Source organism: Tiliqua scincoides, chromosome 5 (assembly GCF_035046505.1).
Source record: "Tiliqua scincoides isolate rTilSci1 chromosome 5, rTilSci1.hap2, whole genome shotgun sequence".
Taxonomy (NCBI): domain Eukaryota; kingdom Metazoa; phylum Chordata; class Lepidosauria; order Squamata; family Scincidae; genus Tiliqua; species Tiliqua scincoides.
The window spans coordinates 45,665,277-45,682,942 of NC_089825.1; the positions used below are offsets into that span (position 1 = coordinate 45,665,277).

The following is a 17,666-nucleotide window of genomic DNA, read 5'->3' on the forward strand; positions in this document are numbered from 1 at the left end:
TTAGAAGGAGGTTGAAAGGGAGGGTAAAAAGAGTCCAATCTCTCCAGAGTGTATGGAGGCTGCTTAAAACAACAGTAATAGAGGCCCAGCAGAGGTGTATACCGCAAAGAAAGAAGGGTTCCACTAAATCCAGGAGGGTGCCCGCATGGCTAACCAGCCAAGTTAGAGAGGCTGTGAAGGGCAAGGAAGCTTCCTTCCATAAATGGAAGTCTTGCCCTAATGAGGAGAATAAAAAGGAACATAAACTGTGGCAAAAGAAATGTAAGAAGGTGATACGGGAGGCCAAGCGAGACTATGAGGAACGCATGGCCAGCAACATTAAGGGGAATAATAAAAGCTTCTTCAAATATGTTAGAAGCAGGAAACCCGCCAGAGAAGCGGTTGGCCCTCTGGATGGTGAGGGAGGGAAACGGGAGATAAAAGGGGACTTAGAGATGGCAGAGAAATTAAATGAGTTCTTTGCATCTGTCTTCACGGCAGAAGACCTCGGGCAGATACCGCTGCCCGAACGGACCCTCCTGACCGAGGAGTTAAGTCAGATAGAGGTTAAAAGAGAAGATGTTTCAGACCTCATTGATAGATTAAAGATCAATAAGTCACCGGGCCCTGATGGCATCCACCCAAGAGTTATTAAGGAATTGAAGAATGAAGTTGCAGACCTCTTGACTAAGGTATGCAACTTGTCCCTCAAAACGGCCATGGTGCCAGAAGATTGGAGGATAGCAAATGTCACGCCTATTTTTAAAAAGGGAAAGAGGGGGGACCCGGGAAACTATAGGCCGGTCAGCCTAACATCCATACCGGGTAAGATGGTGGAATGCCTCATCAAAGATAGGATCTCAAAACACATAGACGAACAGGCCTTGCTGAGGGAGAGTCAGCATGGCTTCTGTAAGGGTAAGTCTTGCCTCACAAACCTTATAGAATTCTTTGAAAAGGTCAACAGGCATGTGGATGCGGGAGAACCCGTGGACATTATATATCTGGACTTTCAGAAGGCGTTTGACACGGTCCCTCAACAAAGACTACTGAAAAAACTCCATAGTCAGGGAATTAGAGGACAGGTCCTCTCGTGGATTGAGAACTGGTTGGAGGCCAGGAAGCAGAGAGTGGGTGTCAATGGGCAATTTTCACAATGGAGAGAAGTGAAAAGCGGTGTGCCCCAAGGATCTGTCCTGGGACCGGTGCTTTTCAACCTCTTCATAAATGACCTGGAGACAGGGTTGAGCAGTGAAGTGGCTAAGTTTGCAGACGACTCCAAACTTTTCCGAGTGGTGAAGACCAGAAGTGATTGTGAGGAGCTCCAGAAGGATCTCTCCAGACTGGCAGAATGGGCAGCAAAATGGCAGATGCGCTTCAATGTTAGTAAGTGTTAAGTCATGCACATTGGGGCAAAAAATCAAAACTTTAGATATAGGCTGATGGGTTCTGAGCTGTCTGTGACAGATCAGGAGAGAGATCTTGGGGTGGTGGTGGACAGGTCGATGAAAGTGTCGACCCAATGTGCGGCGGCAGTAAAGAAGGCCATGTCTATGCTTGGGATCATTAGAAAAGGTATTGAGAACAAAACGGCTAATATTATAATGCCGTTGTACAAATCTATGGTAAGGCCACACCTGGAGTATTGTGTCCAGTTCTGGTCGCCGCATCTCAAAAAAGACATAGTGGAAATGGAAAAGGTGCAAAAGAGAGCGACTAAGATGATTACGGGGCTGGGGCACCTTCCTTATGAGGAAAGGCTACGGCGTTTGGGCCTCTTCAGCCTAGAAAAGAGACGCCTGAGGGGGGACATGATTGAGACATACAAAATTATTCAGGGGATGGACAGGGTGGATAGGGAGATGCTCTTTACACTCTCACATAATACCAGAACCAGGGGACATCCACTAAAATTGAGTGTTGGGCGGGTTAGGACAGACAAAATATTTCTTTACTCAGCGTGTGGTCGGTCTGTGGAACTCCTTGCCACAGGATGTGGTGATGGCGTCTAGCCTAGACACCTTTAAAAGGGGATTGGACAGGTTTCTGGAGGAAAAATCCATTATGGGGTACAAGCCATGATGTGTATGCGCAACCTCCTGATTTTAGAAATGGGTTATGTCAGAATGCCAGATGCAGGGGAGGGCACCAGGATGAGGTCTCTTGTTATCTGGTGTGCTCCTTGGGGCATTTGGTGGGCCGCTGTGAGATACAGGAAGCTGGACTAGATGGGCCTATGGCCTGATCCAGTGGGGCTGTTCTTATGTTCTTATGTTCTTATGTAACTGTTTCTCACTTCAGAAGGATAGCAGGCTTTTTGATGAGCCAAACCAGTCCGATTCAAGCTGGGAAGACATTTGGCATCCAGCAATGCTAATTGTTGGACGCTTGTTTTCATTTATGATATTTTGAATTTTCACAATTTTTCATTAAAAAAAAAATCACTGGAGAATAGTGGAAACAAATATGGTCATAAGAACATAAGAAGAGCCCCACTGGATCAGGCCATAGGCCCATCTAGTCCAGCTTCCTGTATCTCACAGCGGCCCACCAAATGTCCCAGGAAGCACACCAGATAAAAAGAGACCTCATCCTGGTGCCCTCCCTTGCATCTGGCATTCTGACATAACCCATTTCTAAAATCAGGAGGTTGCGCATACACATCACGGCTTGTACCTCGTAATGGATTTTTCCTCCAGAAACTTGTCCAATCCCTTTTTAAAGGCGTCCAGGCTAGACACCATCACCACATCCTGTGGCAAGGAGCGTAAGGCTGCAAAGGCTATGTAAGTCAGCCCTTTCATAGACACTGACATTTCCCACTGATGTCAGTGATAGAGGTAAGTGTTCCAGTCATAGGAATGGGGAGGTTTCCCACTCTGATCCCAGCCAGGATCAGCAATATGTTGCTGGCATTGTCCCCATTAAACATGTGCAGTGTGCCAATGGAGCACTTCAAGAAAAGTGCTGTGCCTGTTATGACCCATTGCATAATGTTTCTTGCATTAAATGCCAACTGCGTTCTGGTGAGCACGCTGGCCATTGAGAGCTTGATGGGGCTTTAAAAAACCACGCACAGTTGCTGTGTAATGCATGTGACAGAAAGAGATAATGGGAAGGAAAATTCGAAGTGAAGGCTGATATTTTGTCTTTAATTCAGCCTAGTTTGCTTAGGTATTGGAGCACATATGGTGGAAAGGTCACTTAGTTACGTGAAAGCACTGAAAGGAGTCTGCTTGCCTGGCATAATGGGACCTGTTAAGGACACTGTGTCATTCTTAATGTCAGATCTCCTGGCTATTATCATTTGTATCGAAGCTTGAGCCACGGTTACTCAAAAAGGAGATTTGTATGCCTACCAGCATCTGCTCTTAGAGTCAGTACGTGCCGTGTGCAGCCTTATTCACACATTGAACTGCTGCCCTCGGAAATACTCCTTGACTTAACTTTAACTATTTTGCCGTTCTGCAACCGTATTGTCCAAAATATATGGCTGTATGCTTGATATTTAAATGATGGCTTGCTGACTCAGATTAACAGCTTTTGTGATTAATGAAGATGATATTTTGCTTGTGTAACTAGCTAGATTTCAAGCCCCCTGGGCCAAAAGCGTAACTAGAAGGCCTGGCTTCCAGGGCAGTGACATCATGATGTCATGTGACATTGTGACATCACTTCTGGGTACTCTCTGGAGGAGGAAGCACTGGCAGCTTTGCCCCCCCCATTCCTTCTCCTGTGGAGGTTCCCCTTTGAAGGGGCACCCCCTTCAAAGGAGAGCCTCTGCAGGAGAAAGAACGGGCAGCATGAAGCCACTGCAACAAGTGCCTCCTCCTCTGAGAGAACCATAAGCAGTGCAAGGCAATCACTTCTGGGTTCTCCGCTGAGGAGGAGACACTAGCAGTTTTTTACCCCCCCCTTGGTGCAGTGCCCAGGGCAGGTGCCCCTCAGGCTCCCCATTAATTACACCTTTGCCTTGGGCACTGACCTTTCCTCTCATTCTTGTATTGTATTGGCAACCTTCAGTCTCGAAAGACTATGGTATCGCGCTCTGAAAGGTGGTTCTGGCACAGCGTCTAGTGTGGCTGAAAAGGCCAATCCGGGAGTGACAATCCCTTCCACACCGGGAGCAAGTGCAGTCTGTCCCTGGTCTGTCTCCCTGGCTATGGGCCTTCCTTCTTTGCCTCTTAGCCTCAGACTGTTGGCAAAGTGTCTCTTCAAACTGGGAAAGGCCATGCTGCACAGCCTGCCTCCAAGCGGGCCGCTCAGAGGCCAGGGTTTCCCACTTGTTGAGGTCCATCCCTAAGGCCTTCAGATCCCTCTTGCAGATGTCCTTGTATCGCAGCTGTGGTCTACCTGTAGGGCGCTTTCCTTGCACGAGTTCTCCATAGAGGAGATCCTTTGGGATCCGGCCATCATCCATTCTCACGACATGACCAAGCCAACGCAGGCGTCTCTGTTTCAGCAGTGAATACATGCTAGGGATTCCAGCACGTTCCAGGACTGTGTTGTTTGGAACTTTGTCCTGCCAGGTGATGCCGAGGATGCGTCAGAGGCAGCGCATGTGGAAAGCGCTCAATTTCCTCTCCTGTTGTGAGCGAAGAGTCCATGACTCGCTGCAGTACAGAAGTGTACTCAGGACGCAAGCTCTGTAGACCTGGATCTTGGTATGTTCCGTCAGCTTCTTGTTGGACCAGACTCTCTTTGTGAGTCTGGAAAATGTGGTAGCTGCTTTACCGATGCGCTTGTTTAGCTCGGTATCGAGAGAATGAGTGTCGGAGATCGTTGAGCCAAGGTACACAAAGTCATGGACAACCTCCAGTTCATGCTCAGAGATTGTAATGCAGGGAGGTGAGTCCACATCCTGAACCATGACCTGTGTTTTCTTCAGGCTGATTGTCAGTCCAAAATCTTGGCAGGCCTTGCTAAAACGATCCATGAGCTGCTGGAGATCTTTGGCAGAGTGGGTAGTGACAGCTGCATCGTCGGCAAAGAGGAAGTCACGCAGACATTTCAGCTGGACTTTGGATTTTGCTCTCAGTCTGGAGAGGTTGAAGAGCTTTCCGTCTGATCTGGTCCGGAGATAGATGCCTTCTGTTGCAGTTCCAAAGGCCTGCTTCAGCAGGACAGCGAAGAAAATCCCAAACAAGGTTGGTGCAAGAACACAGCCCTGCTTCACTCCGCTTCGGATGTCAAAAGGGTCTGATGTGGAGCCATCGAAGACAACAGTGCCCTTCATGTCCTTGTGGAAAGATCTGATGATGCTGAGGAGCCTGGGTGGACATCCAATCTTGGGGAGAATCTTGAAGAGGCCATCTCTGCTGACCAGGTCGAAAGCCTTTGTGAGATCTATGAAGGCTATAAAGAGTGGCTGTCGTTGTTCCCTGCATTTCTCCTGCAGTTGTCTAAGGGAGAATACCTCCCCATTAGTTACACCTTTGCCTTGGGCACTGACCTTTCCTCTCATTCTTGTAAAGCACCATATGCATAGGTGCTGCAATGCTGCCACCACTATTACTACTAACAATAGCAATAATAATGGGAATTTAAAGCTAATAATTGAAACATTTTTTGCTTTGGCAGAGCTAAGACTCAGCGTTAACGTCATAACCAGTTGCGGCCCTCCCTTTCTTCTGCACACTGCGCCCAGCAAGTGTATTTGCTGACATTCTGACTTATTGCTATGAACTGAGCCCTTGAACGTGATTTGATAGTTTAGGCTCTAATTGAGCTAGTGGCATGATGCTGCTGACAAAATGAGTTTTTAATGTTTTCCAAATCTGTTTAGTCATAATTATGCACCTCAGTGGCTTGCTTACTAATAGTTATGTATGAGATCTTTTTTTTTCCTGGCCCTTTCTTCAGTGACTAGAATGAGAGAGGCTCTCTACTTAGGCAAAGAGAAGGCACTTTCATCAGCAAGAGTCAATGAAACCAACTTCTAACATAAAATATGCATTAATAATACAGGAAAGCAATGGAGCTTTATTTCCTCTTAATGGTTCAGTCCTATTCTTCCAATAGCACATAGACACAGGTGTGACATCCATCTTATCCTGACCCCATCTTGGCAACACCACACAGACAGTTCACTGATGACAGCACAACAAGGGCCAAATCTGTCCTGGCAAAGCAATACTGGCACAGCCCAAATTAGTAACACCCCAGCATCCATGGACATCAGCACATCATCTGTGTGACATCAGTGTAACACTGTATTATTGCTAAATAGTTATGTCGTCCATGTGACATGGGTGTGTCATTGGTATGACGTTCAAGGAGCTAATCACTGCATTCAATCACCCCAATGCGGGTGGTCGGAGAAGCACTTGCAGAGTGAAGGGCACAAGGGCAGGTGCAGGGACAGTGAGTGGCATGGGGAACACCTCCTGTTAGTCACAAGGAATGAACGCTACACACACATACACAACGTAACACAAGGATGCCGCAGCAACTCTACCTCCTATAGGAGTTTTAGTGGCTTCAGCAGCAAAGGGGCAAATGAAAAGATCTAGGAGCCCCTGAACAGGGCTCAAGTCCCTTCATCCCACTAACATATAATCCAAGAAATACATTTTTAGTATAGCAAACCAAACACACAAAGAGAGCTCCCTTTGAAGAGGGCTGGAACATGTGAAACATACATGCACGTTTCTCAATGGCAAGGGTTCAGATTTATGTGGGGGCATACACCAGCTGGAAATTCCCTCTTCTACACAATTGTTAAAGCTCCAGGAACCCTAAAGCTGACAGGTTGGCCATTCCTGACATAAACCTATTGGAGGGAGCATGGCATGGACCAATTACTGGGCTGGCATGTGACACAGAGCTCCAGCTCTAGCAGCCCACCCATCTAGCCACAACTATGCACACCTCATGCCTTTTCATCACTGGCACCTACTGGCATGGCTGTTTGCATGTTGCCCTTCTTGTCCCCGTCAGTGCTCAACAAGGGCAAAAGAGAACATACCAAAGCAGCAGAAAATAGGGAGCTCGTGATCACTGAGGGCACTCCCCCCTCAGAGCCCAAGAAGTCACAGAATGAGGATGCTGCAGGCTCTGGGAGCAGAGAATTCCTGCCCCCACAGAGTCCAGCTGAGGTAAGAAACCTCAGAATGTCTATTGTGAACAGCTGAAGTTTTGCAAGTCCCTGATGGATCTTGTTAGGATTGGAGAAATAACCCACAAGCAAGGATGTGACGAAAACAGCAATACATCTGTCAGCAAAACAGCTGATGAAATCTGCATTCTGTATGTTTTGGTTGGAATGAAAGGAAATGTATTTCCATACCCCACCTCTCTTTCCCTCCTGCTTGTAGCCTCTGGTAAAAAGGATAGTCATGTTGGTTGTCAGTTGGTTCTTTAGCACTAGATTTCCTCCTAGTAGAATAAAGGAGGGAGACAGCAGTGCATTCAGTTGCAACATGTGGAGAAACTGGCAGGTCAGACACAGGATGAAATGGCACCTCTGTTGCCTCCTTGGAATTAAGCTTGCTTTGCTAGTACTCATAGCCTTGCAAAAAACAGAGCTGCGGAATGGATAATATTTCATAGTGTAGAAACCCAGAACCATATAAAAGTGAACAAAATGAAACTGAACTGGCTGAGAACTAAAGCAAATTGCCAATGACTGGAGGAGAAGGAGACAAGATACAGTTTGAACACTGGAGTGTGAGTTAGGTGGCTCAATTAAAAGGGGGGGGGGTCAGACAGCAGTGCAGTTAGCAACATTAATGAATCATCAAGATAAAAGGCTACTCAGTCCAGCTCTCTACCCCAAAACAAGAGTGTCCTCTCAGCAGCCTCTTACAGACTAGTCCAGGGGTGTTCAACATTTAGCCCATTGGCTGGATACAGCCCATGGAAGCTCTTTATCCAGCCCACTGATAAATTGGGTTCACCTAGTGCCACACTTTCAGCAACACTGCTTCTGCCAAGGCTCTGGGAGGGACAGACGGAAGGAGGCCTCAGAAGGCAAGGGACTATACAGGGAAAGGAAAAAACCAAGAGGGGTGAGAGAGGAAGATGCTACCAAGGGGCTGGGAGATCCCAGTTATCACATGAGCTGCCCTTTCAGCAGTGCCGCTTCTGCCAAGGCATCACTTCGCAGAGCACCTTTCAGCTGCTGAGCTGTGAAGTGATGTCTTGGCAGAACCAGTACTGCTGAAAGAGAAGCCCACTCAATAACAGGGCTCTCCCATATCTTGAAAATATGATCAAGATATGCATATTTTCTCTTCTGTCATTTGCAGCTAATAAATTCCTATGTGAGAAAAAGTGCTTATTTCTGGTAATCGGCTGCTTGATGACATCACTTCTGACCCCAGCAGGTGCCAAGAATGCTATTCAGCCCACTTTATGAAAGACTTTTGATGCCTCTGGAATAGTCTGTTCTTTCAAGATCATGGTGTACTAAGCTAGCAATCAGGTATACGTAAGAAAAGATGTCTGATGTTCAAATAGCTCCAGATGATGAAAGCAAGGAAGCCTCTGCACAAAAGGGTAAACTTCAGTGAAATCTTAAATAAAGTCCAGATTCCAAGCATGGTGATTTAGTGCATACTAAGCATGACTAAAAGTTAGATCCTGTCTAAAAATATGATGCCATACAAAGATGTTGTCATGGAAATGAGTTGCAAAGGAGTTTGGCAGGGTGCAAAAGTCATGTGAGAGCACAGCTAAATGATCCCAAATATCATCATGTAAATTATCAATTCACCATAAGGTGAATGGGTTGTTTATAGTGGATATCTCACATTGAACTGTACATACAAGTTGAGGTATCTTCAAATAGAATGCAGTGTGATTTAGAACAGCATAATACAGGAACTTCTCTTGCTAGTACAGATAAGTGACAATGTCATCAGACACTTAACCCAACCCATATATGTCAATCCTCATGGATAGAAATGTTGTGATGTAGTGATGAGGCATAACAGATGTGAGTAGAATCTCTCACTGTTGAGGAGAGGTGTTGTCACCAAAGTACTGTCGGTTGGCATTTGCAAACAAATTTTGATGACTCTCAATTCTGCCCCCCCCCCCCCAATAAAGCAGGGACAAACTCCAAAAACTCAACTTCTGAACTGGAGCTTGAATATCTAGGTCCTGCCCTCATCAGCCCTCCCCACCCACTGGTAGCTTCCAATACACGCTATACTTGCTTAGTTTATTGTGGCCCCGCCATATTTGCATAACCAACAAATGTTCTGGATGAATTTCATAATCCCTGTAAAAGTACGCCAGGGAAGTGTTGAGTAGCAATTCTATCTTTTTTTGTCTACCCAGAGGGCTTATGAACCCAGTTATGAACCCAGAGGGCTTCATTCAAGACCATCTTCATTAATATGGAAACCAGCTTAGAATAAGCTTCTCTGATTCACTTTTCATAAGCCCTGCTGTAGCAGTGCTATGCTACTTGGGAAGCACACAAGGCTTTAGGGCCTTGTGGCCTGAGGGAGTGCAAGGAACAGAAGCACTATGAGGGTAGTTGAGAGTGGGAACTGGAACAGCAAGGAGCAGAGCAATGAAAGAGACAGCAGGCATGGATTTAGAGAGATGCAGAGAGAGCAGAGCTGGAAGCGGGACAGAGCGAGATAGAGAGAGAGTCTCCCGAGAGAGTCCCGAGAAAAGTCTGCCTCCGGCCAGCCTTCTGCAAGCTTTATTGACTTTCCAACACATGAAGCAAAACTATGCAATACGAAAGGTTGCTGAGATTACACTGGCTGTAACTAGCCGGTTCTCTAGCATAACCGCAATACACATTCCTAGATATGATAACATCCTGTTGTTGAGGCACTGGGCTTTAGACACTCAGCATATTACCATTATAACAACACAGTCCTGGAACGTGCTGGAATCCCTAGCATGTATTCACTGCTGAAACAGAGACGCCTGCGTTGGCTCGGTCATGTTGTGAGAATGGATGATGGCCAGATCCCAAAGGATCTCCTCTATGGGGAACTCGTGCAAGGAAAGCGCCCTACAGGTAGACCACAGCTGCGATAAAAGGACATCTGCAAGAGGGATCTGAAGGCCTTAGGAATGGACCTCAACAAGTGGGAAACCCTGGCCTCTGAGCAGCCTGCTTGGAGGCAGGCTGTGCAGCATGGCCTTTCCCAGTTTGAAGAGACACTTGGCCAACAGTCTGAGGCAAAGAGGCAAAGAAGGAAGGCCCATAGCCAGGGAGACAGACCAGGGACAGACTGCACTTGCTCCTGGTGGATCAGGACCATTCTGGTGGAAGGGATTGTCACTCCCAGATTGGCCTTTTCAGCCACACTAGACGCTGTGCCAGAACCACCTTTCAGAGCGCGATACCATAGTCTTTCGAGACTAAAGGTTGCCAATATACATATATTACCAAGGCTAGCAGAGTGTGCTTCTGTTACACAAGCAGATGTGTCTGCCTGTTGCTGCCAAAACATCCCAAAGCCCAGCGCTTATGCATAATTACTACACCCTGCCTCTTCTGTCTTTGGAGACTTAGAAGAGATTGATTGGTTGATGGCACCAAGAATGGGTGGTAACTTCTCCCGTCCCTCCCCCAATATTTTCTCCCTATTAAAGGGTGGGAATTTAGTTGCACACGAGATTCATTTGTTGGTTTAGGGTTGATTGAAGTTGCCTGTTAAGGAAAGTGTGCTGCCAAGATCCAGCCCTCTTCCTGGCCTCAGTCAATCCTTCCAGGTCAACTCAAACTTGTGCCTGCAAAGCAGCTAGTGCAGATCTACGTAGGCCCAGCAGGCAAAGGAACATTTGTTCCCTTGCCCAGAGGAGACCTCTGTGGCTTGAAACTGCCCCGTGGGGTGCAATATTCAATGTTGGCCCAGCTGCATTGGCTCAAGGTGAGCTAGGTAGACTTGGGCTGCCCATCTGGCCAACAGATGCATGCAAAGTAACAATGATTTCTTAAAAGAAATTTGACCTGTGCATTGCAGATGGATTCTGGGATGGAGCCTCTGAGCACTGCTAAAAAGTGAGGCTTCATTGGGAGTAGCAAGGTTTGTACTAGCAGCTTCACCCCTGTAATTTCTCCACTTGCAAATTTGTAAGCAAATACGTTTTTACAAAACTGGTATAGACACTGGCGTCGCTAGGGGGTGCAGGGGGTGCCGGCCGCATCACTTGACGCGCGGGGGGGACGCACCCTGGTGGAGGATGCGCTAACATCGCGGGGTTAGGGGCTACCTCATCATGCCATACACCGTTGGATGCAGAATTGCCAGCGGAGTGCAGTGCAATAAACAGAATTGAAATCGCTCCTTTCGTTCAAAAGTTATGGCCAAAAAAACCAGAAGGAAAAAATGCATGGAGCCCTATGGAAAGTGAAAGAGAGCTGTATTGCGCACTTACTCGCGAGTAGGCGTACTTGCCATAGTCCGTCGGAGAGGGCAGGCTGAGAGGAATCCAATGACACCAGAATGGTCCTGATCCAATGAATGTAGCCCCCCAAAAACACCCGAGAAGCTCCCCCCTCCCAGCTGCCAGTCTGAGCTGGAAAAGAAGTCACGTGGTTGCCTTTACTCCCGAGCAGGCAGACTTGCCTTAGTGGAGGCAGGCTGAGAGGCTCCAAGGACATCAGTATGGTCCTCATCCAATGAGTGCAGCCCCCTTCAACACTGGAGAAGGTGGTTCCTCCCTCCCAGCTGCCTCCCTTCCAGTCTATGGAGCCTTACGGAAAGCAAAGCAGCCTCACAGTCATGTTTACTTGCGAGTAGGCAGACGTGCCTTGGCTGGTGGTCAGACCAGGCAAAGGGCAATATGCGGACACCAGAAGGGTCCTGATCGATGGAGCTGCTCCAGGAGGCAGCCAACACCCCCCCCCCCCAAAAGAACAAAATAGAGGCTTGAATGGTAAGGGGTAAGTTTTCTATTTTGCACTTGTGAAGCCAGGTGGGTCTTTATTCTGATCTGCCTGAAATAGAAGAACTTTAAACTGGGCACTGGGGAGGGCTGAAGAGCTCACTGATTCTTTTTGGGGGGTTGTTATTGCAGGTAGACTACAGAGTAAGCTCCATTGACCACTATGGGACTAGACATGCATAGGTTTGGGCTCACAGGCTGCAATCTACCCACACTTTCCTGAGAGTAAGCCCCATTGACCACAATAGGACTTACTTCAGAGTAGATTCACTTGGCAGAACAGGACTGGCTCCCCCTTATTTAATTACAGTTGACCACCCAAGGGACTGGAGGAATTGGTCAACATAGGGAGGTGGTCAACATACGGGGGGGAAAAGGCTATAGAAAATTAGATCTAGAAAAACCCAGGGCTGTAGAAAATTAGGTCACCATAAGGAGGTGATCATTATAGAGAGGTGGTCAACTTTGGAGGTTCTACTGTATTTTATTTTAATTTAATTATTTATAATTTATTTTAATTTACTTGATGATGTCACTTCTGGCCATGACATCACTTCCAATGGGTCCTGGATAGATTGTCATTGTAAAAATTGGGTCCCAGTGCTAAAAGTTTGAGAACTGCTGCAATAAGGTGTTAGTAAATTGACACAGGGTGTGTGTGTGTGAGACTCTACAAGTTTTCAAAATCACTAAAATCAGAATTTGGACGAATTAGACCATCATGTCTCATGACCTCATATCAGGCAGGAGGTCTGGCTCAGTTGGTAGAGCTGCCGCCTTGTATGCCTGAAGATCTGAGGCTGCCAGTTCGAAACAACCGGAAGTACCCGAGAACTGATGACATGCTGATATACTGATGAGCTGACCCTCGGTGGCAGAGAGGAGTTGCCATCAAGTGGAGCGTGTGAGGCGAAGGGCCAGAGAGAGGCCAGACTGGGAAGGAATCCAGCTGGAACAAGGAGTTCTATGAAATACTAGAACTATTCAATTGTAAAAACCCCTGCGGGGGTTTAGAACAGCCTGCCTATGTAAACCGACTTGGATTAAAGTCTGAGGAGAAATCTGACGACCAAAGAAAGGTGGTATATAAATACCTATATAAATAAATAAATGTTATATATCAATCAATGCATACTTTCATGCAGAATGCAATGAAACAAATCACATTGAAATATCTGTGTTCTAACAAAAGGTACAGCCAAAAAACCGGTGCGGGTGGGGCGATGGTACATCACCAAGCCCACCTGGGGTGTTGCCCCGCCCACTGCATGGGGTGACGCACAGGCCTCCCGCGCCGGGTGACGCGAATCCTAGTGACGCCACTGAGTATAGAGCTCCCTCAAAAGAAATATGACTAACTTCCCTGACCATCCAGGGAAGAAAAAAAAATGGAAAGAAAAAAAATTAAGACTTGTTTGTGCACTCTGTATTTGTGATCTTGTTTTTTGTCTGCCTTAGCTACTGTCTTCTCCCTTAGTTCAAAGCAGCTGCAAGTTACAAATGTATTATTGTAAGAATTGTGGAGTGCAGTACTTGCTGTTAAGTCTCAAATAACGTGCAGCTTTATTAATTGTCTATATTTATTGCTATCCTCCAGTATTTGTTGTCACCCAATATGCTAGCATGACTTCCTGTGGCAGCATTTTATAGCATTGCCATGCCAATACCTAGATAAGTTTTGTATGACTGCAGTGCTTCCTTAGCAATGGGCTAATCAGTAGATTACAGCCAGAATTTTTAGTTATCACTGGAATTCTATACCGAATGGGATTACAGTTACAGGAAAAAAGACCATTTCTCAAGAACTTGGTGTTAGGAGCCACAAAAACAGTTTTCATTCTGCTTCAGACATTCTAACATTTCCATGGGGGAGTGATTTTGTTATGGAGGAGGGAGATGATGCTGTATTTGTACATCAAGCATAAAATCTAAAGCGGGTGACGGACATTTCCTCTGTAGGAAGAGAAGGGAGTCATTGAGTGTTCTCTTGGCAGGAAATGAATCTGAAATAAATTGTGATTTGGAGCTCTGAAATATGAGAAAGAGTTGGCCTGTTTTGACAGGCTTGATGTACATTACCAAATGTTGTCAATAATGTCTAGACAGGTGACTTCATTTATGTGTGTCTGTTTAATTGCTATGTTTAAAAAAAAATTTTTTGGGGTAATGTGTAAAAGTGTGAGACCATTTTGATCAGTGTCGCCTTAGTTCTTCAGTCCCTGCTGAAACCTGTTTTGAGATCATTTCTCTTATGTGAAATGGCTGTAAATGTGTTATGAAAATGACACTGCCTGCTAGGGAGTTGTGTGTACGTTTGTAAAAGTGGATATGAAGCTTTTCAGAGTTTTCCTTTGTTTTGTTTCCTTTGTTGAAAGCACAGGAATTACTGTGCTTTCAGATGTAGTAACATCCATGTATTGATTCTCTGTATCTCAGATACTTTTGCCTCTAAATGGGGCACAAGCCTGTATGAAGTGCATTTTCCTCATTGTCACAAGGTGTAATTGGATGGTTGGTGTGTGAATGCACAAATAATGCCTACAAATCCACCTGGAAGGGTGTCCAAAATGGTACCCACATTCCACGCAACCTCATTTTTTCTTTGTATGTGCATGCCCTCCATCACTGCATCTTTCTCCCCTTTTTCCTCCTTGTCCTTCACCACTTGCTTCTTCTTCAGGAGGAGGAGGCAGAAGCATAATGCCTCTCCCCAGTGCCTGGGGCAGTGACATCGTAGCATCATGCAACATCATGATGTCATGCAACATCATGACATCACGGCCCCAGCTTCTCCTAGGGGTGGGGCTTTGTGAACCTTCTCCCCGCATTGGGAAAGGCTAGGAACCTTTCTTGAAGCCAGGAGGAGGCACTGCGAAGCCTGCGGCACCTCGCGGTGACTGGGCGGAGCCTGGGGGCAGTCATGTGCGTCCCCTGGCATGGCACCTGGGGCACATGCCTCTCAGGCTCCACCCTAGATAGGCTTCTGAGAGGAGGTGATGGCAATAATGCATCTCTGAAGAACTCTGTGTCATTTTAAAGTTTGTTCCAGTGGTAAGAATGGGGATTTAGTTGTGCACAGATATGTAACTTGAAAATCTCAGAAGCCACTTCCCTAAATGTCCATCTGGTTCATGAATATACCACATGAAATAGATATTGGTTCCTCAGAACCAAATTGGTAAAACATCAGAAGTAGCCATAAATAAAGGTTCAGCTTGAGTAAAAGATGTCATTCTGAGAGCAGAAGGACCCATGATAATGCAATGACAGCTAGACCTGTTAACATGCTGTATCAACTCACAATCCTGCGCAGGAATGATGGCAAGATTTTAGTGGCACAATTGACTGCTTGTTCTTTCATATCAAGAGACATTTACTAGGGGAGGGCCTACAAAAAGCCATTTTATTTAATTGCAGCTTGATGTTTTCCCCCAAAGGTCATTCTGTTAATCACCACCCTTTGTCAGGTAATCAGTGTTGCAACATCCAAACTCTGAAAAGGGGGAAACAACGTAAACTAAGTCATAGGCAAAATGTTTATAGTAGAGATATTTTATTGTGCACCCCATCATGGTATTAACACACAGTCATTTTTACAACTTTGTTAGTTTTCTCTTTATCTCCTCCAGCGCAGTCCATAAACTTAAAGTGCCTTATGTAAATGCAAAATAAAAAAAATGCGAACAGTGAAGAAACGGCAGAGAAGTGATTTGTCCATATAATTTACGGAACGTGTGTAAACAAGGATGAATGAAATGGATTGGCAGCACTTCTGGGGAACAAGGAGAGAGCAATGTCAAAAATATACACTCAATGAAGCTGTGAAAACTTAATCCAGCATCATGCAACAAGGTCTATTTCAGAGCATTGGGTGAAGCCAATTACTGTAGTCTAACTGGAACTGTGCAATAAATTCAGCTGCCTGTCAGCCAAACTCCCTTGCCTGGGACTGTGAACACACAAGGAATCTTCAAATCTATAGGAAATGAGAGTTCTTTTATTATTTTGATAACATTATCAAATACTGCTTGCTGCAAATTGCCACTTTGGAGGGGTGGGGAATGACATATAGCAGCTTCAGGGAGGAATTTTAGTGGAAAATCAGCATTCTGTGAATGGGGCCACCATTCCCACGGTCCTGTTGTTAATTGCTCCCAACTCAGCTTGTGATTTTTTTTTTTTAGAAAAGAGGCTCCTCCTGTAAAAAAAAAAAAAAAAAAAATCCCTCCCACCACGGAATTCCCTCCCACCACCGTGTCCCACCCATCCCCTGAGCCACCCAGTGCAAATTTACCCCATCTGGTTAGTGCAGTGGCTGGATTCACTGTCCCAGCCAGCATGGTCCTCCGCACCAGCCCAGCTGACTTCCAAGTTGGCATGTTACGGAGCGTAAAGGGGGCCTGCTCCAGCTCAACACAGTGTTTGGATTGCACTCTTATTTTACAATTTTTTTGAGTTTAAGGGGTTTGGTTCAAGTCCTGCACAACTGTTACCCTGCACATGCCTGATCTCATCTGATCTCAGAAGCTAAGCAGGGTCAGGCCTGGTTAGTACTTGGTTGGGAGACCACCTGGGAATACCGGATGCTGCAGGCTTATACCATAGTCTTTTGAGACTGAAGGTTGCCAACCATCTCCAGTCCTAAAAAAAAATTTAGGTTAAGTTTGGCAGTGAGAGGGAAGGAGCAAGGGTTGGGGTACATTCTGTGGCCCTCAGAAAGTGCTAAGTGCTACTTAGCATTTGGGATCCACCAGAGTTTCTAGAAAGGAAGTACCTGCTCTTGGCTAAACTGGAGTTTCTCCCGTTTCATGTCTGTATCCCATCCCTTTTTCTGCTCCTTCTTTCTGTTTTTGACCTCTATAGCTCACCTTCTTCGCAACTGTTGAAATAAATGCTTAACCTCTGCCTCTCCTTCCCCTTCTCCTTTCCTAAAACTTCCTTTAGATTATAAGGCCCTAGGCAGGTTTTTTCTTAAAAATTAATTATCAGCCAGCACCTTTTTTTTTTTTTTTTTTGGTTTTTGAGACACCAGACAATTAAATCAAGCACATGACATTAGGCTTAAGTCACATTTATGCAAGATTAATTTTAATTTAAAATTTAATTCAATTTTACATTTTGCTCTCCCATGCTGTGAAAAGCAAAGAACTTTCTTTACGTGATTAGCCCAGCTGCAGTACAAAAGGCAAATTTAATCTAAAGTTTCTTTGCATTATTATTCTTACACATTTGCATGCGAAGTTTACAAATTGTGGTCAGAGAAAGGGCAATCTGTGTGTATGTGATATGCAGCTCTATGGAACATTACTTGCATAGATAGAAATTGAAGGGGAGAATTTCCACATTGCTTTTTTGAATCATATGTGCTTGTAACCAAAGTAAAGGAATTCTGACTAACAGTGGGGTCACTAGGGACATGCGGCCCACACAAGGTTACGTGCCACATTAGGTGCTGCACACAAGGAGGGTGACACCACTACTGGCCAAAATTGTTAGAATCTTGGTATTTTCAAATAATACAGTTGTGTTATATATCAGTTGATGCGTAATTTTATGCAGAATGCAGTTAAACAAACTGCGCTGAAATATCTCTATTCTATGAAAAGTTATAGCAAAAAAACCCAGTGGAGGCGATGCAATAGTACATCACCTCTCCCACCATCCAGGGCGTTGCCCTGTCCACTGTACAGGAGGAGGGCCATCATAGGGGTGACGCACTGGCCTCCCTCACTGGGTGATACAAGCCCTAGTGAGGCCACTGCTGACTAAGCACCACTGAAATCAAAGAAACAAGTTAGTCTTCTCTAACTGGCAGCCCAATTCTA

At 45.7% G+C, this 17,666-nt stretch overlaps 1 protein-coding gene and 1 pseudogene across 3 annotated transcripts in view; both read left to right on the forward strand.

Moving 5' to 3' along the window:
• RBMS3 (RNA binding motif single stranded interacting protein 3) overlaps positions 1–17,666 on the forward strand; it is an 851,530-nt gene that overhangs the window by 138,834 nt on the left and 695,030 nt on the right. The gene's annotated exons all lie outside the window — the stretch shown is intronic.
• On the forward strand, positions 16,318–16,436 carry LOC136654695 (5S ribosomal RNA; annotated as a pseudogene).